The sequence below is a fragment of the Labeo rohita genome, chromosome 8 (assembly GCF_022985175.1).
Source record: "Labeo rohita strain BAU-BD-2019 chromosome 8, IGBB_LRoh.1.0, whole genome shotgun sequence".
In the NCBI taxonomy this organism is placed as follows: domain Eukaryota; kingdom Metazoa; phylum Chordata; class Actinopteri; order Cypriniformes; family Cyprinidae; genus Labeo; species Labeo rohita.
The window spans coordinates 22265343-22281695 of NC_066876.1; the positions used below are offsets into that span (position 1 = coordinate 22265343).

A 16353-nucleotide genomic window follows, 5' to 3' on the forward strand; every position below is an offset into this window, starting at 1 on the left:
AGATATGTTTAGTGATCTCTGAAATGCAAAATAGGGCTTGTGAAATTACAAGCCTTGCACAATAAATGGCATTAAAACAAAACACATTTTGACAGACAGCATAATAACAAGCAGACAATGCCTACGGTGTGTGTGTGTGTGTGTTACATGAGAGGGTCTCGCTTCCCCAAAGTGCTTGGATTAGTTGTGCTGGAGCCTTGTATTACATTTATTAGTCTAATACATGCATGGAGAGATGCCACGTCCCCACAGGTCCACCCTGGTGCTGCTCTGAGAACCGCCCAGTCCCAGGAAAACAGGGGAAAGGTCACACCGGCGGAGTCATGTCTGGGAAATATGAAAATATCTTACTTGTAATTGCAATCACACAACATTCCTCCTTCCCCTCTAAGAACCACTATAGGAAGCGGCAATCACATGTCTGATTACAACATCAGACCTAATGTAAGAGTGAGTGCCACCCATCAGAACTCATTGTGTTCTGTATGAATGGGAGATGCCATTTAGAGGGATATATACGTGAATATTTATTGTTTTGGAGAGCCCTAGCTGTATATCAGGCGCTCTGACTAAACAACTGTTGGTGGAAACTGGATCTCTGGCTCTTTACTGTCATGCAGAGCTACAGATCAGTGCTTGTTTACCAAGCCTGCTGCAGAGAAAGCTGATCTTTTGTTTAGCCATTTGATGAAGTTTGCCACAGGCTGATGTATTTAGGTCAGAATTTGTGGCTTGAATCATTTGTCCTGTAGTTCTGCAGGGAACGGATGAAGATGAGGGTTATCGTGCCAATTGTGGACAAATATTTTGGTAGTGGTGTGACCTCTGTCCTGTTGGATTGTGTCAGCATGATGTTTATTAGTCCAACTTCTACTTCACAGTTGTCTGTTTATTTCTTTTTACAAAATGCCTTATTCGATGGACATATGGGAACTAAAAAATAATGACAGAATTTCCATTTTTGGGTGAACTATCACTTTAAATTTGAATTTAAATAAAAATATGCATTTTCAGATTATGCATCTAATTAAAGTGAATTAAAATACAAAAATAATGACCTATTTTCTAAACACTTTATTGATCTTATAATGAACGTATACATTACGTTAACATATTTTTTTCCTCATCATTTTTAATTATAACTCAGTCTTTGGGTGAAATGACAGACTGCTCTCAGAACTTCAGTACATTTTGAACTTCCTTGAACTTCAGTCAGCAATCATTGGATAGAACCAAGACTTTTTTTTCTTTTTAGATGGTCAATGTCATTCAGATGTACGTCATGATGTGAAAAAAGATCTGTCATCACTTCTGTTTCATCATGACTTGAAGGATAGAAGATGATGTGCTATCTAACTTCTTTTCAGCTTTTCTGTATTTTTCAGATAAAATTATTTTGCTTTGGCTTCATTATAGTAACAATAAAAATCCATTCTTCAAAGTCAATATTAAAGTGCCTCTGTTATGCCATTTTTAAGGTTCCTAATTTTGTCTCTTACAATAGGTTTACATGTATGCAAGGTCAAACAACACTTTTGTTTTCTCAAAATGTGCATTTAATATCACCTATTTTTCAAACAATTCTCAAATGATTTGTTTGAAGCAGTTCAAATCAGTCTCTCTAACCTCTAACCTTTCCTTGAGCCTACTCTGCTCTGATTGGTCAGATGGCCCAGTCTGTTGTGATCGGTCTACCATGTACAGCACGTGTCAGAAACGATATGCCCACTGCCGTAGTTCTGTATTTTGAATGCTCAGTATAAAATATTAAAATATATTATTTATCATGCTTACAGGTTGTGATTCAGTGGAGCCATCTGGTCCAATAAAAACTGGGTATTAAACCATCTTTCAAAAGCAAGCATTTTGTGAATCATGCATTGAACTCCCCGAGATCAGAGAAACAGTCGTCATTTAAGTGACGTGTTTGAGGGCAGGTCAAGTTGTTTGCAGTTTTTTTTAAATGGGTATCAATGGAGTAGAGGATTCATTATTCTAAATAAATAGCTTTTTAGAGGAAACAGCTCATCATTTAATGATTTGACAAACTATTGAATAACCTTCAACATGTTTTACACTAAACAATACTTTTGGATTGAACTTTTTTTGAGTTTACACCGAAAAAAAAAATGCACCGAAAAAAAAAAAAAGAGAAGTCACTGACTTTTTGTGACAGGTGGGATTTAGTTTACAGCACTTCTCATTCATTCCTATGGTATTCGTTAAACGGCGATTGAGTGTCACACAGCTCTGACTGAAATGTAATGATGTCAAGGCTCTAGTGTGATTGGTTATTAAGGCACACGTGATCCAAGTTGACCATTATGCTTTCTCCAATAGTAAGTAATACAGTTCCTCTCATCTCCCAGTAAGACAATCTCTGGAAAAACATAGACAGACATTATGCAAATGTGTTACCCCATGACATGTAGCCGTCACAGAAGTAGGATTCGATTCTAACGATGACTAACGATTCATTCATAGAATTGATTCTTTCTTTTGGGAGACAATAACTTTATTTATTGTGCACTTTTGGCTTTACAACTTTGCAGATACATTGCATGTTTACGTTGCATACACACTCTAAAATAATTTAATATTGCAAACAAAACCTGTCTATAATATCAGACTTTCTCTCACACAGAGAGAGAAACGTATATCATTGAAATATATAGCTGCCTGTATGATACTAAGCATATCATATTTGGGGATCTTTCAAAAAGTTGTGTGTTTTCTCTCATATTTATATATATATCACGTATCACACAATGTCACATGGGCAGCAAGAGCAATATGACACCAGTGCTGATTTTTCCCCCATCTATCACAAGCTTAAATGTGATTTTATACAACAGTTCAGTATCAACAAGAAGCTGATATTGTGATATTATATTTGAAACATTATATTACATATTACTTTAGCCATAGCAGAATTGTTGCGTGTCTCTGACCAACACAGTGGTATTTAGTTTCTGAATAAATCCACGTTTTGAACGAATCAAGTGAATCAGTGATTCAAAAGACCCATTTATAAAGAGAGCCATTTACTTCATTCTTGAATGAAGCAGACATTTGAACGAATCGAATAAGTGAATGACTCATAAAGACATTCACTGCCACTTGCTGGCGGATTTAGTTTTATTTATTTAGAGTATCATTTAATTAAAACAAACTAAATAATAATAGTAATAATAATAATAATAATAAAAACATAGAAGAGATAGTTCACCAAAAAAAATGTAAATTCTGTCATCATTTACTCACCCTCATGTCATTTCAAACCTTTCTTTTATGGAACATTAAAGAAAGTATTTTGAAGACTGTTGGTAACAAAGCTGTTTTGGTTACCATGACTTTCATTATATGAACAAAAAATACTGAGATATTTCTAAAATTTATTTTCTTTTATGTTCCATAGTTTATGTTCGGCCATTGCAGCCTAAATGTTTATGTACAATAAATTTTATGTTATCAAAAAAATATCAAATATAATATTTCTTTCTAAAGATACAGTTTGTAATGTCTACTTATTACTTTCTCATTTATCACAAAAATAGCTTTAAATAATCTTTTGTGGGTATTTTCAGTCAAATGTATTTTGTGATTAATTAATAGACACATCATGTAATTAATTAGATTGAAAATTGTAATCAACTGACACCCCATATATATATATATATATATATATATATATATATATATATATATATGTATATGTATGTGTGTGTGTGTGTACTTGTTTTTGCTACATTGTGGGGACATTTGGTTAGTAGGATAGTAAAACCTGAAATTTTTGACCGCAGGCCGGTCCCCACAATGTAAAAAAATTATTAAAAATAGTAAATGGTGTTTATCTGAAAATGTAACGATGCAAACATGTTTCCTGTAAGGGGTAGGTTTAGGGTTAGGGTTGGGTTAGGGGATAGACAATATCGTTTAGTCAATATAAAAACTGTAGAAGTCTATGAAAAGTCCCCACAATTCACAAAAGCAAACGTGTGTGTGTGTGTGTGTGTGTATATATATATATACAGGGTGGGCCATTTATATGGATACATCACACATCAAACTTATTGGGAATTTCACAAGAAAAACAATGGTGTGCTTGGTTTTAACGTAACTTTATTCTTTCATGAGTTATTTACAAGTTTCTGACCACTTATAAGGTGCCACAAACAGGACGTTAATATCACCAACCATTCCCATTTTATTAAGGTGTATCCATATAAATGGCCCACCCTGTATATATATGTATATGTGTGTGTGTGTGACCCTGGACCAGTCTTAAGTCGCTGGGGTATATTTGTAGCAATAGCCAAAAATATGTTGTATGGGTAAAAATAATTGATTTTTCTTTTATGCCAAAAATCATTTGACAATTAAGTAAAGATCATGTTCCATGAAAATATTTTGTAAAATTCCTACTGTAAATATATCAAAACTTAATTTTTGATTAGTAATATTCATTATTAAGAACTTTATTTGGTCACTTTTAAGGTGATTTTCTCAATATTTAGATTTTTTGCACCCTCAGATTCCAGATTTTCAAACAGTTGTATCTTGACCAAATATTGTCCTATCCTAACAAACCATACATCAACTTATTTATTCAGATTTCAGATGGTGCATAAATCTCAAATTGACCCTTATGACTGGTTTTGTGGTCCATGGTCACACACACACACATACACACACACATATATATATATATATATATATATATACACTACCGTTCAAAAGTTTGGGGTCAGTAAGACTTGTAATAGTCTTTAAAGGAGTCTCTTATGCTCATCAAGGCTGCATTTATTTGATTAAAAATATAGAAAAAAAACAGTAATATTGCAAAATGTTTTTACAATATAAAATAATGTTTTTTATTTTAACATACTTTAAAATAGAATTTATTCCTGTGATGAAAAGCTGAATTTTTATCAGCTGTTACTCCAGTCTTGTGTCACATGATCCTTCAGAAATCATTCTAATATGCGGATTTATTATTAGAATGATCAATGTTGGATAATATCAACAGTTGTGCTGCCAAATATTTTTTGGAACCTGTGATTTTTTTTTTTTTTTTTTTTTCAGGATTCTTTCATGAATAACAAGTTTAAAAAGTACAGTGTTTATTCAAAATATAAATATTTTATAACAATGTCAATTATTTATTATTAACTTTTAATAAACTTTTAATTATTAACTTAATACATCCTTGGTGAATAAAAGTATTAATTTCTTAAAAAAAAAAAAAGAAACAATAAAAATGTACTGACCCCAAACTTTTGAACGGTAGTGTATATATAATTTTTTTTTTTTTTTTAGTAGATTTTCTATCAAATTGTATAGCACAGTAACGATGGAGGAAATTCTATATCCACAACGGAGTTTCTGGAACACTGCAGCAACAGATTTTAAAATAATGATGAAGAACAGTGGAAGAAAATGTAGATGCTAGAGGATGTGCATGTGAATGACGGTCTGTGAAGCAGCAGGGCGTGACTGTCAGGAAGACAGCGAGAGTGACAGCAGCTCCAGTGGGCTGAAGGTATTCCAGCTCCATCTTCCAGCTGCTGTCCTCGCTGTGATGAGGACGTGGGCACTGCCTGCATAATCACAATTAATAGACTAACAGCTGGAACTGAGTGTGTGTGATGAAGTCAGCAAGCACCGAAGTGTGTGAAGTGCACATTTCTGCGGATGTCTGTCATATCTGTGAGTGAGTTTGTGTTTGATGATGGCCTTTTGTCAGCTAGTCTGGAGTGTGTATGCAGCTGTCAAGGGGTGGAAAGGATGCAAGTATGGCTGTCAGTCGGTATCCATGTATCTGTGTGTGTGTGTGTGTGTGTGTGTGTGTGTGAATAGAGGATCCAGAATGTGCTTGTGTGTGATTGTCAGGCAGGCTAGGGATCAGAACAGCCTCATATGAATGCAGTGAGACTTCCTTAGGAGCAACAGGAGGCAGTGTGAGAGAGAAACGCAATTTGCTTTTATGTTTCGTAATATTTACCTTGATTTTATCACACGTAATTGCTTTAGCAACACAAATACACTTGTCATGATTACAAAGCCTTTCAATATTTATTTTTGGCAAATATGACAGAGAGAAATGGAAAGCCGAAGCTAATGCAAATCTAGGCGAGTAGGCGTGTTAGTACCCTGGTCACAGGAGCGACTCGAGTCCCGCCGGAGAGAGCGCCGAACCGCCGTCACACCGCTAATGAAGATCTGAGCAGTGGGCTGATGGGAATGTTGGCAATAAAGATGCAATTTATGCAATTCGGATCTCATCATCAGTTGCTTTGTGTGTCGTTCACCTGCATGTACAGCCTATTAGTTGTTTGCAGCAAAGACGGATCAATAAATAAGCGGGTGTTGTGGATGTGAGTCGGTTTGGTGTCGGGTTGATGCTTTTGTGGGACTGTGGGATCGTCTGCTGTCTGAAGCTCCAAGAGGAGATGTAAGCGGCTCTGACAGCAGGTGTTCATCTCCTGTTCTCACTCTCAACGCCCCAGAGAGGAAGCGCCCTGTCAAGAGAACCAATCAGATTAAAGCGTCCTTTTTGGATGGGGACATCAGATAAGAGCGGTGACAAGAGCGTTCTGTCTGAAAAACATTTATCAAACGGTTAGAGTTAAAATAACTAGAAATGATGGGAGAGAATATGGAATATGTCATAGTTTATCAAATATTTTTGATGCTGGTTTAATTCAAGATGACTTTAAGCATCACAATTTAGTTTTAATTGTGTCCAATTTAAAGGGATAGTTCATCCAAAAATGAAAATTCTGCCATTAATTGCTTACCCTCATGTCGTTACAAACCCGTAAGACCTTCATTCATCTTCTGAACACAAATTAAGATATTTTTGATGAAATCCGAGAGCTTTCTGACCTTGCATAGACAGCAACACAACTACCACGTTCAAGGCCCAGAAAGGTAGCAAGGATTAGCATCATTAAAATAGTCCATGTGACATCAGTGGTTCAACCGTAATTTTATGAAGCTATGAAAATACTTTTTGTGCGCAAGGAAAACAAAAATAAGTCAAAAGTTTACATACACCTTGCAGAATCTGCAAAATGTTAATTATTTTACCAAAATAAGAGGGATCAGGCAAAATGCAAGTTGTTGATTTCACAAAAAGGTGTTACATATAGTCCACAAGAGAAAATAGTAGTTCAATTTATAAAAATGACCCTGTTCAAAAGTTTACGTACGCTTGGTTCTTAATACTGTGTTGTTACCTGAATGATCCACAGCTGTGTTTTTTTGTTTAATGATAGCTGTTCATGAGTCCCTTGTTTGTAGTGAACAATTAAACTGCCTGCTGTTCTTCAGAAAAATCCTTCAGGTCCCACAAATTCTTTGGTTTTTCAGCATTTTTGTGTATTTGAACCCTCTCCAGCAGTGACTGTATGATTTTAAGATCCATCTTTTTCACACTGAGGACAACTGAGGGACTCATGATGCTTCAGAAGGAAAAACAATGCCTTAAGAGCTGAATTTGAAGATCAGGGTAAATTTATTTACTTATTTTTTTCTTCTGGGAAACATGTATATTCCGTAGCTTCTGAAGGGCAGTACTAAATGAAAAAAATAACGTATTTAGGCAAAATATGAAAAATGTAAACACCTTCATTCTGTTCAAAAGTTTACACCCCTGGCTCTTAATGCATTGTTTTCCTTCTAGAGCATCATTGAGCATTTGAACTATCTGTAACAGTTGCATATCTCAGTTGTTCTCAGTGTGAAAAGATGGATCTCAAAATCCTACAGTCATTGTTGGAAAGGGTTAAAATACACAAAAATGCTAAAAAAAAAACAAAAAAAAAAAAAAAAAGAATTTGTGGGACCTGAAGGATTTTTCTGAAGAACAGCAGGCAGTTTAACTGTTCAGGACTAACTATCACTAAACACAAAAAAACACAGCTGTTGATCATTCATGTAACAACACAGTATTAAGAATCAAGTGTATGTAAACTTTTGATCGCGATCATTTTTATAAACTCAACTATTATTTTTTTCTTGTGGACTATATGTAAATGTCTTTTATGTGAAATATAGTGGTCGGGTCAGTACTAAATAAATAATATGCATTTTGTTTGATCCCTCTTATTTTGGTAAAATAATTAACATTTTGCAGATTCTGCAAGGTGTATGTAAACTTGTAGACTTGTGTATGTAGACTCCAACTATATTTAACAATTTCTTCTCTTCCGTGTCAGTATTTGACGTGCATTCATGAGAGTACCACAACGCATAAATTAAGGTTGAACCACTGATGTCACACAGACTACAGTATTTTAACAATATTCTTACTACCTTTTTGTGCCTTGATCGTGTCAGTTGCGTTGCTGCCTATGCAGGGTCAAAAAGCTTTCGGATTTCATCAAAAATATCTTAATTTGTGTTCTGAAGATGAACAAATGTCTTACAGGTTCTACCCAATCAACCCAAATCTACCAAAACAAATTAAGTGCAAATTTCTACAGTACCTCAGTTTTATTGAATATGTTCTATAGGTTTGTTTTTACAACATATAGACTAAAAGATCAAATTAAATAAATTAGATTCGGTTCCAACTTTCCGTAAACTCCAGCTTATTGGGATATCCATCAATATGGACAGTATTTTGGCACACTGTCGTGTTGATTTCACGGCACAATCCTTTTCAAAATCTTTCTCTGTCTTTCTGCCTCCTGTTGTTCCTTGCAGCATGATGGAGTGTTTTCATTTTTCATCTCGATCATCATCACCACAGAGAAATGCTGCTCATTAGGCTTTGTTTAGCCTAGTCTTTTGATAAATGGGAACATAACGTCACATTTTATTGGAAATCATACAGCGGTCCATCTGGTAAAAATCCGGTCGGACTCTTTCACGTCTTAGTGCCGGCGTAGAACTAGTCCTGATGGTTTAGCTATCCGCTAAAAGATACAAAAACGTCTGCAAAACAATCTCATCTGGTTCAATCAATTGGAAAAAAAATTAGAAGCTACCAACAATCCTGTTCACGAAATGCAATTTTAGTAAATAGTGCTGCGTGAATAGAATGTGAAATAAATAGTTTCAAGAAGCAATCAGCAGTAATATGGCAGCGTACAGTGCTTTTCTTTTTTTTTTTTTTTTTTTTGAATGACTTTTATTTTCAATATCATTGTCCCAGTCCAAATAACACCCCATAATCATTTTACAAACATTTGATGGTGTTTATAGAAAGACAGCCCATTTCATTTTAACATCTTATTAATAGCAACTTGAGAGAGTACTAAATGTACAGATTCATTCTGATGACAGCTGCATTTACAGTGGCCAAAACACAGAGAGCTTTAGAACAAGAATCAAAATCAATGTCACCTGGAAATGTAACTTTACCAATACCTACAAAAAGAGAAAGAGAGAGAGAGACTCAAAGACACAAAATAAAAGTACACAGCACTATTTCGACACAGAGACTGTTAGTTCATACAGCATCCGTGTATGTGTTTTCATGTGTGTGTGTTTTCTCATATACTGTGTTGTGTACTATATTCATAGATCTTATATAAAAGAAAAAAAGAGGTACTCATCGATATATTAGACACAAATATAAAAAGTTAAGGTACACAAAGTACAAAGTTTTTATTTCTATGGCAACAACAGGACATGTGTCAGGTTGTTTTCGCATGGAATATGGAGCAATGGAATAATAAATTGTACCTGCAGCAAATCAAAAGCCAAAGACCATCTCAGATACTCCCTGACTAAGCCTCAGTAAAGAGTTTCCGCTTTCTATAAGTTTAAACGGTTTTTACGGATCTCTGTCACACAAGGAGGAATTTGGCGTAATCTCTCCTGACAGCCCTGGGCTTTTGGGGGGGGACGTTTAGGAGTACGTTCTGCACCATATGAAACCTGTCATCATGATTCTGCAAATGTGCGTTGCTTAAAAAAAAAAAAAAAAACTAACAGAACTGAAGCCAACAAAAATTTGTGTCCGTAAACATTAGATACTTGTCTTTTAAAAAACAAAACGTTCATAGATAGATGATGCCTGAGTATAGTACCACATTAAAACAAAAAAAATACAACACATGACAACAAAATAAGCCTTTACAATAAGCAGTGTGTAATTTACATGTCAACAACGAGGAGGGCTTTGATTTAGAAGCATTTGTCATTTTAAAAAAAACATTATATTGCACTGGATTCAGCAGGTTTCATTTAGAAAAAGTTCTTATAGACTCCAAATGAATGAGAAAGCACATTCAGGTGTAACGCACAGATGAAAATGGTCAGTTGTCCATTTCTCTAAGCTCCGCCCCATTGGTTACTGTTGTCACTTAGATAAGCCTATCAGAATCTACCATAGGAATGACTGGAGTTATACATAAAAAGCATGACTTGCCTGTAAAAAAAAAGAAAATGGAATGAATATTCTGTTGTTGTTTTTTTTTTTCTTTAAAGTTATGCTAAATCTAGACAAAATAAACTGACGTGTTAACAAAGCTGGGCTTCCATAAGCTTGTTTCGTGATATGGCAAACAGCTTGCTAAGGTACAGTAGGATTGGTCAGTAGCGTTTTAAGGCGGGGCTTAGCACTGAGTCAATTAACCTTTAGTCCAGCAGTTTTTTGTTCAGCTGATTGTGAGCTCTGTCAAGACTGAAGAACGAATCAACATTCCACACTCAGTCAAACTCCAGACATGTTCATCAGACTCGGCACAAATCTTCTCCTCCTGTGCCGGCTGTCACACGGGCCAGTCGTCTGTTTAGACTTATTGTGTTTTTTTTAATTGACGTTTAGTTTATTGAGCTGTCAACTGAGATGGTTTGGAGCCATTTTCATTCTCTGGGAGACAGAGAATGACAAAACACCTGAAGTGTTTTTAATTTAACCAAAAAGAAAGAAAGAAAAAAAATTAAAAAGGACTCCTCATGGATGTCAATCTGCCAGACAATAGACCTTTATCACAGTCCCCGTCGTCACATCCGATTCCGAATAGTAGCGTAAAGGATTTTCTGCCTGTATTATTGTCAATGAACAGGCTCAACTTTAGTAAGGAAAATTAAACTAATTTAAAAATTAAAGTTAAATTGCAATTTGCAAAACCGTTTATTATTTACCGACACACTATGTATGTCATCCTTCATTTTAATGTGTAACTTTATCTGCTCGACACTGCCACTGTTGGCTGTCATGAGATTAAGGCTACATCTGCATTAATCCGGACACATTTGAAAACTGAGTTTTCGTTTTAAAACACTCTCCGTCCACACTAGCGTTTTCCAAATGTTTCTCATCCACACTGAAACGTAGGAAAACGTTAAATTCGCCATAATGCGCATGCGTAAAAACTCACTTAGACGAAACAGACATAAGAAGTTTTAACGCAGTTCTTGGCAGGATCAATTTATTTACGGAAATATCTCATGTCGCGCGCTCTCATGTTTGATCAAAAAAGCAGCTGCCCTCATGTTCAGCTGCAGGAGTCAGGACAGAAACTGAGTACATTTTCTGTCATCTTTTTAGGACTGTAATATGAAGAGTGTACAAATATATCTTTAGCAGCAGTGTAGAAGTGAATAGCACATAGCAGTGCACATAATAGCCACAATTATCGGTATAAACATAGATATCTATTGGTACAATATGCGTCACATGACTAAACATGCGTCATCATTTTCAAAAGCCTCAGTTTTCATAGTCCACACTGCAACGCGAAAACGGCGTTTTCAGATTTATCTACTTTGGAGAGTGTTTTAAGAAACTCAGTTTTCCTTGACCAAAAACGCCGTCTCAGTGTGGACGGAAGGCCAAAACGGAGAGAAAAAGATGTGGATTGTTGTGGACATGGCCTAAATGAAACGCAGTGCTCTAAATAATAATCGGAGTGATTCACATTTTATCTTTAGTATTAATTTGTTTATTCCTGCAGTATATTTATGATTTACCTCCCGTTTTTATATAAAGTATAATGCTATTCAATAAACACACTCAATCACAGAGTATATGAATAATTTATGATGATCAATACTGTTTTGGAATAATCGTCTATGGGCTGGAAATAATCATTTATTTGAACAACTTTAATTTGACGTAACTGTTGAGGGTTGGATTGTAAAGTGCGTGCTTGAAAAATGTGAGCATTATTGTTGAATGTATGTTTCCCACAGTCTTTAGTCGTAATTAATATTTTAATCATTGGCTAACTGACATGCTCTTTAAGGTGAAATGCTGTTTGTATTGTTTTCTTGCAGTTTTTTAATAACATAATGTGGTCAGACTCTGAAGTGTTACGCATACGCACACAGTATGACTTGCACTCTCTCCTTTAAGTCGCGAAATATACGTCGGGATATCATGAAGCCTTGGTTTCACAATATTCGGAGTTTGGTATTTTTAGAAGACGTATCTGTGCTGAATTTTACGTTAATAAATCACAACTATCTCGTGCCATTGAAAAAGGCTGCAGCGGAAGTTTTTTACGCTACTATTTGAAACTTCCGCTTTTCAAACACGGAAGTGTGATAAAGGTCCATTACTTAAAAATGCCTAACCCATGACGTTTAAGAGAACTACAGCTACTGCAGAAACAACAGTGTTTTTGAGGCTTGGCACAACGTCAGTGTATATTTTTCTGTCTGTAACGTGTGCAGTGGCTTATGCAATGTAAACAAAAAATCGGTTTTGAACTTTCAAATCCTCTGATCCTGTGAAAAAGAGGATAAAAAAAACACAAGATAGAATAGAGGTAAATATATAGAAAACACATTTACACATGTACATAATACAGAGCTTTAGTGTTCCAGTATATAATTAGTACCTTTCTAAACAGCTAACATGATTGGCCAGTGCGGTTCACATGATCTGTTAAATTGGTCGATTATAGACAATTGTGGAGAGGGAGGGAAAAAAAAAAGAAATGCTTCGACATGACTTTATATGTATTGCTGTCTTCCAAGGATGAAAACAGGAATCACAATTCTCTACTTGTTATAAACCTATGATTAAAGTTACTCCAAGACATTTCACTTTCAGTGACAGACTATTGCAAACAACTATTTTCCTCGCTCACAGTGTTTGCCTTTGTACAATATGTAATTGTAACCATTAAACCATCTGTTTTGGGATAAAATAATAGTTATCCGCACTCTTATTTTCTTTACTCGTCATGTGCAGAATAACTGTCCTGCTGACGTACTGCTACCCACAGCGGAGCTCTTTGGTCTAGTGATGCTTGAGTAGTGTTGCGATCATACACACATTCTCTCTCTCTCTGTCACACACACACGCACACAAGTGTCGTTTTTCCTGCTGACTTATCAATACATGAAACTGATTGGCAAGTTTCGTGCTGTTTGTGTATTACTGCATTTCGGATTGCTGTTAAAATGATTGGCACTAGACGTTTCTGTTTCTGCTGATGGAGTGTTTGCCTTTCAGTCAGTTCTGCTCAAATAAATCAAACTGTGATGATAAACTATTAGCTTAAATTAAAACACGTAGCACACAATGAAAGGGACATTCATGGTTTTGTTTCAAATTGAAATATAGAAGTAAACACAAGTTGGCACAAATTACTAGGCACGAAAAGAAAGTAAACAATATTATGTCCGTTAGGAGTCTATGCACAAGGCTGATAATTGTCTGGTGATTTATTCAAATTAAGCTTTGTAATTAAAGCATAGAGGAGGTTTATTAGCTATTTTAATAGATTGTGTTATTTAGGATCGACCTCGAACTAACAGTTGTCTGGTAATTCTCAGGTATCAAACACCTCTCTGAGGATCTGTGAGTCCGTAAACATGATTAACCCGTACATGTTATTTCTCATCAGTTAAATAAAAAAAAAAAAACTTAAGAAGCGTCTGAAGCATGGCTTTGGCAAATCAAATAAGCTTTTAAATGAATACTGTATCTGGCTTCCACGTCGTTTGGTAGCCTTTAATAAAAATAAATAAATAAAAAATAAATTCGACGTTTCATTGAACCTCCACTCGCAGATTAACAGTCCCAAGAGTCCTGTTGAATTGGGTCTGTCTGATTCATAAGTAACCTCGTTTGTACAAAAATAGAGACTATTCCTTTAAAACGGGGCTTAGTAACAATGTAGTGAAATTAAAACCTGGGTATACTATTCCTCACTGGGTTTTTTTTTTTTTTTTTCTCATCTAAATGAATAGTGCTCCATATAAATATTTTTTGGACATTTGTAACACGTTTCCTCAGCTATTTCAAAACATATTTCAAATACATATTGATACTTTTTATACAAAAACGGATGACAGATTGATATTGGGAGACAGTCACTGAAATTACTTGATGTGTCTGTAATTTTCCACAAAACTGAACGCGTCCCATCTATATATGTAGTGGCACATAATGGCATTATTGGCACAAAGTTCAAGAGAGTCTTTTCTCCACACAAGCAGACGTATCGTGTCAGAGAGCGTCCCCGCGGCCTCTCCGCTCCAGCGCACCCACATGTGCAGTAATACACGTATATAATATATCAGCTCTAGGTATATCATCTCTAAAATGATCACATGTCTATGGAAAATAATTTGGGAGTGGTATCCATAGCACTGCGTCAGTCTAGAAAAATAAACATCTTCAGTCCGCTTCTAGAGATCCAACTTTTGTACAAAACTGCCTGTTCGTCTCGCTTCCCAGCTCTGTAATTGCTTGTCGTTGTTGTGGTTTTGTTTTGCTTTGTGTTTTAAGAGTCTTTTGTGTTTGATTCACAGGTTTTCCAATGAGATCCTGAAAATAGAGAAAATTTCATGTAAGTATTTACATATTAAATTGATCATTTTTAATAAACAAGAATGGATAGTGTAACTTTGTTTAAACTACTCTAAAAATATAAAAGGAAAAAATAATGCATTAACTTAGCTGTCACTTTACACAACTTGAAATGTTAAAACATATTAGCACATATAAAAAGTAATATTAACCTAGATTAATTAATTGGTAACACTTTACAATAAGGCTCGATTTGTTATTAGTTAACATTAGTTAATGTGAACTAACAATTAAAAAAAAAATCTGCTTCAAATCTACTTCTGAATTTCTTAGTCTTAGTTAAGATTAAAGTCAGTATTTACTAATACAATGGTTATTATAGTAAATCTAAAACCATAAAAAAATTGTTACTTGAAATAAAATGTTAACATTTTAAAATAAAATAAATGTAAACTTTATTTTAATTCAGCTAGTCCCAAATAAACATTTTTTTTTCTGATGTTCTTAACAAAAACTAAAACTATTAAGACATATTCAAAATAATAACAAAAAATAATACAATGACTAAATCTTTAACAATTTAAATTAAAACAGAATATATATCCCCTTTACCAGTCAAAGGTTTTTGAACAGTTATATTTATAATAATTTTAAAGTCGTCTGTTCTGCTCACCAAGCCTGCATTTATTTGATCCAGTGTACAGCAAAAACAGTACAATTTTGAAATATTTTTACTATTTAAAATATCTGTTTTCTATTTTAATATATTTTAAAATGTAATTTATTCCTGTGATCAAAACTATGATTTTCAGCATCATTACTCCAGTCTGCAGTGTCCATGATCCTTCAGAAACCATTCTAATATGCTGAATTTCAAGAAACATTTATTATTATTATTATTATTAATTATTATTATTATTTAAAACAGTTGAGTACATTTTTTCGGGATTTTTTTGATGGATAGAAATATTCAAAGCATTTGTCTGAAATAATTGAGTATAATTGTAATTGAGTTAGAGTTTTTTGTTTGTTTGTTTTACTACTTTTAATAGTATTACTATTAATATTTTTATTTAGCAACGATGCTTTACATTGATCAAAAGTGATAAAAAAGATATTTGTAATGTTACAAAAAATTTCTATTTCAGATAAATGTGACCCTGGACCACAAAACCATTCATAAGTGTAAACTTCTCAAAATTGAGATTTATACATCATCTGAAAGCTGAATAAATAAGCTTTCCATTGATGTATGGTTTGTTAGAACAATATTTGGACGAGATACAACTATTTAAAAATCTGGAATCTGAGGTTGCAAAAAAATCAAAATATTGAGAAAATCGCCTTTAAAGTTGTCCAAATGAAGTTCATAGCAATGCATATTACTAATCTAAAATTAAGTTTTAATATATTTACAGTAGGAAATTTATAAAATATCTTCATGGAACATGATCATGTCCTAATGATTTTTGGCAAAAAAATGAATAAATTTGACCCATCCAATGTATTTTTAGCTATTGCTACAAATATACTCGTGCAACATAAGACTGCTTTTGTGGGCCAGGGTCCCACGGGTGAACTTTTTATTCATCAAAGAACTTGAAAACATTCTACTCGGCAAATCAGAA

General features: G+C 34.4%; 1 protein-coding gene across 1 annotated transcript in view; it reads right to left on the minus strand.

Annotated features, from left to right (window-relative positions):
• Window positions 1-10421: 10421 nt before the first annotated feature.
• ajap1 (adherens junctions associated protein 1) overlaps window positions 10422-16353 on the minus strand; it is a 66907-nt gene continuing 60975 nt past the window's right edge. The window contains exon 6 of the mRNA XM_051117523.1: window positions 10422-14743. The gene's annotated coding sequence lies outside the window, so the exon portion shown is untranslated. The remainder of the gene's footprint in view (window positions 14744-16353) is intronic.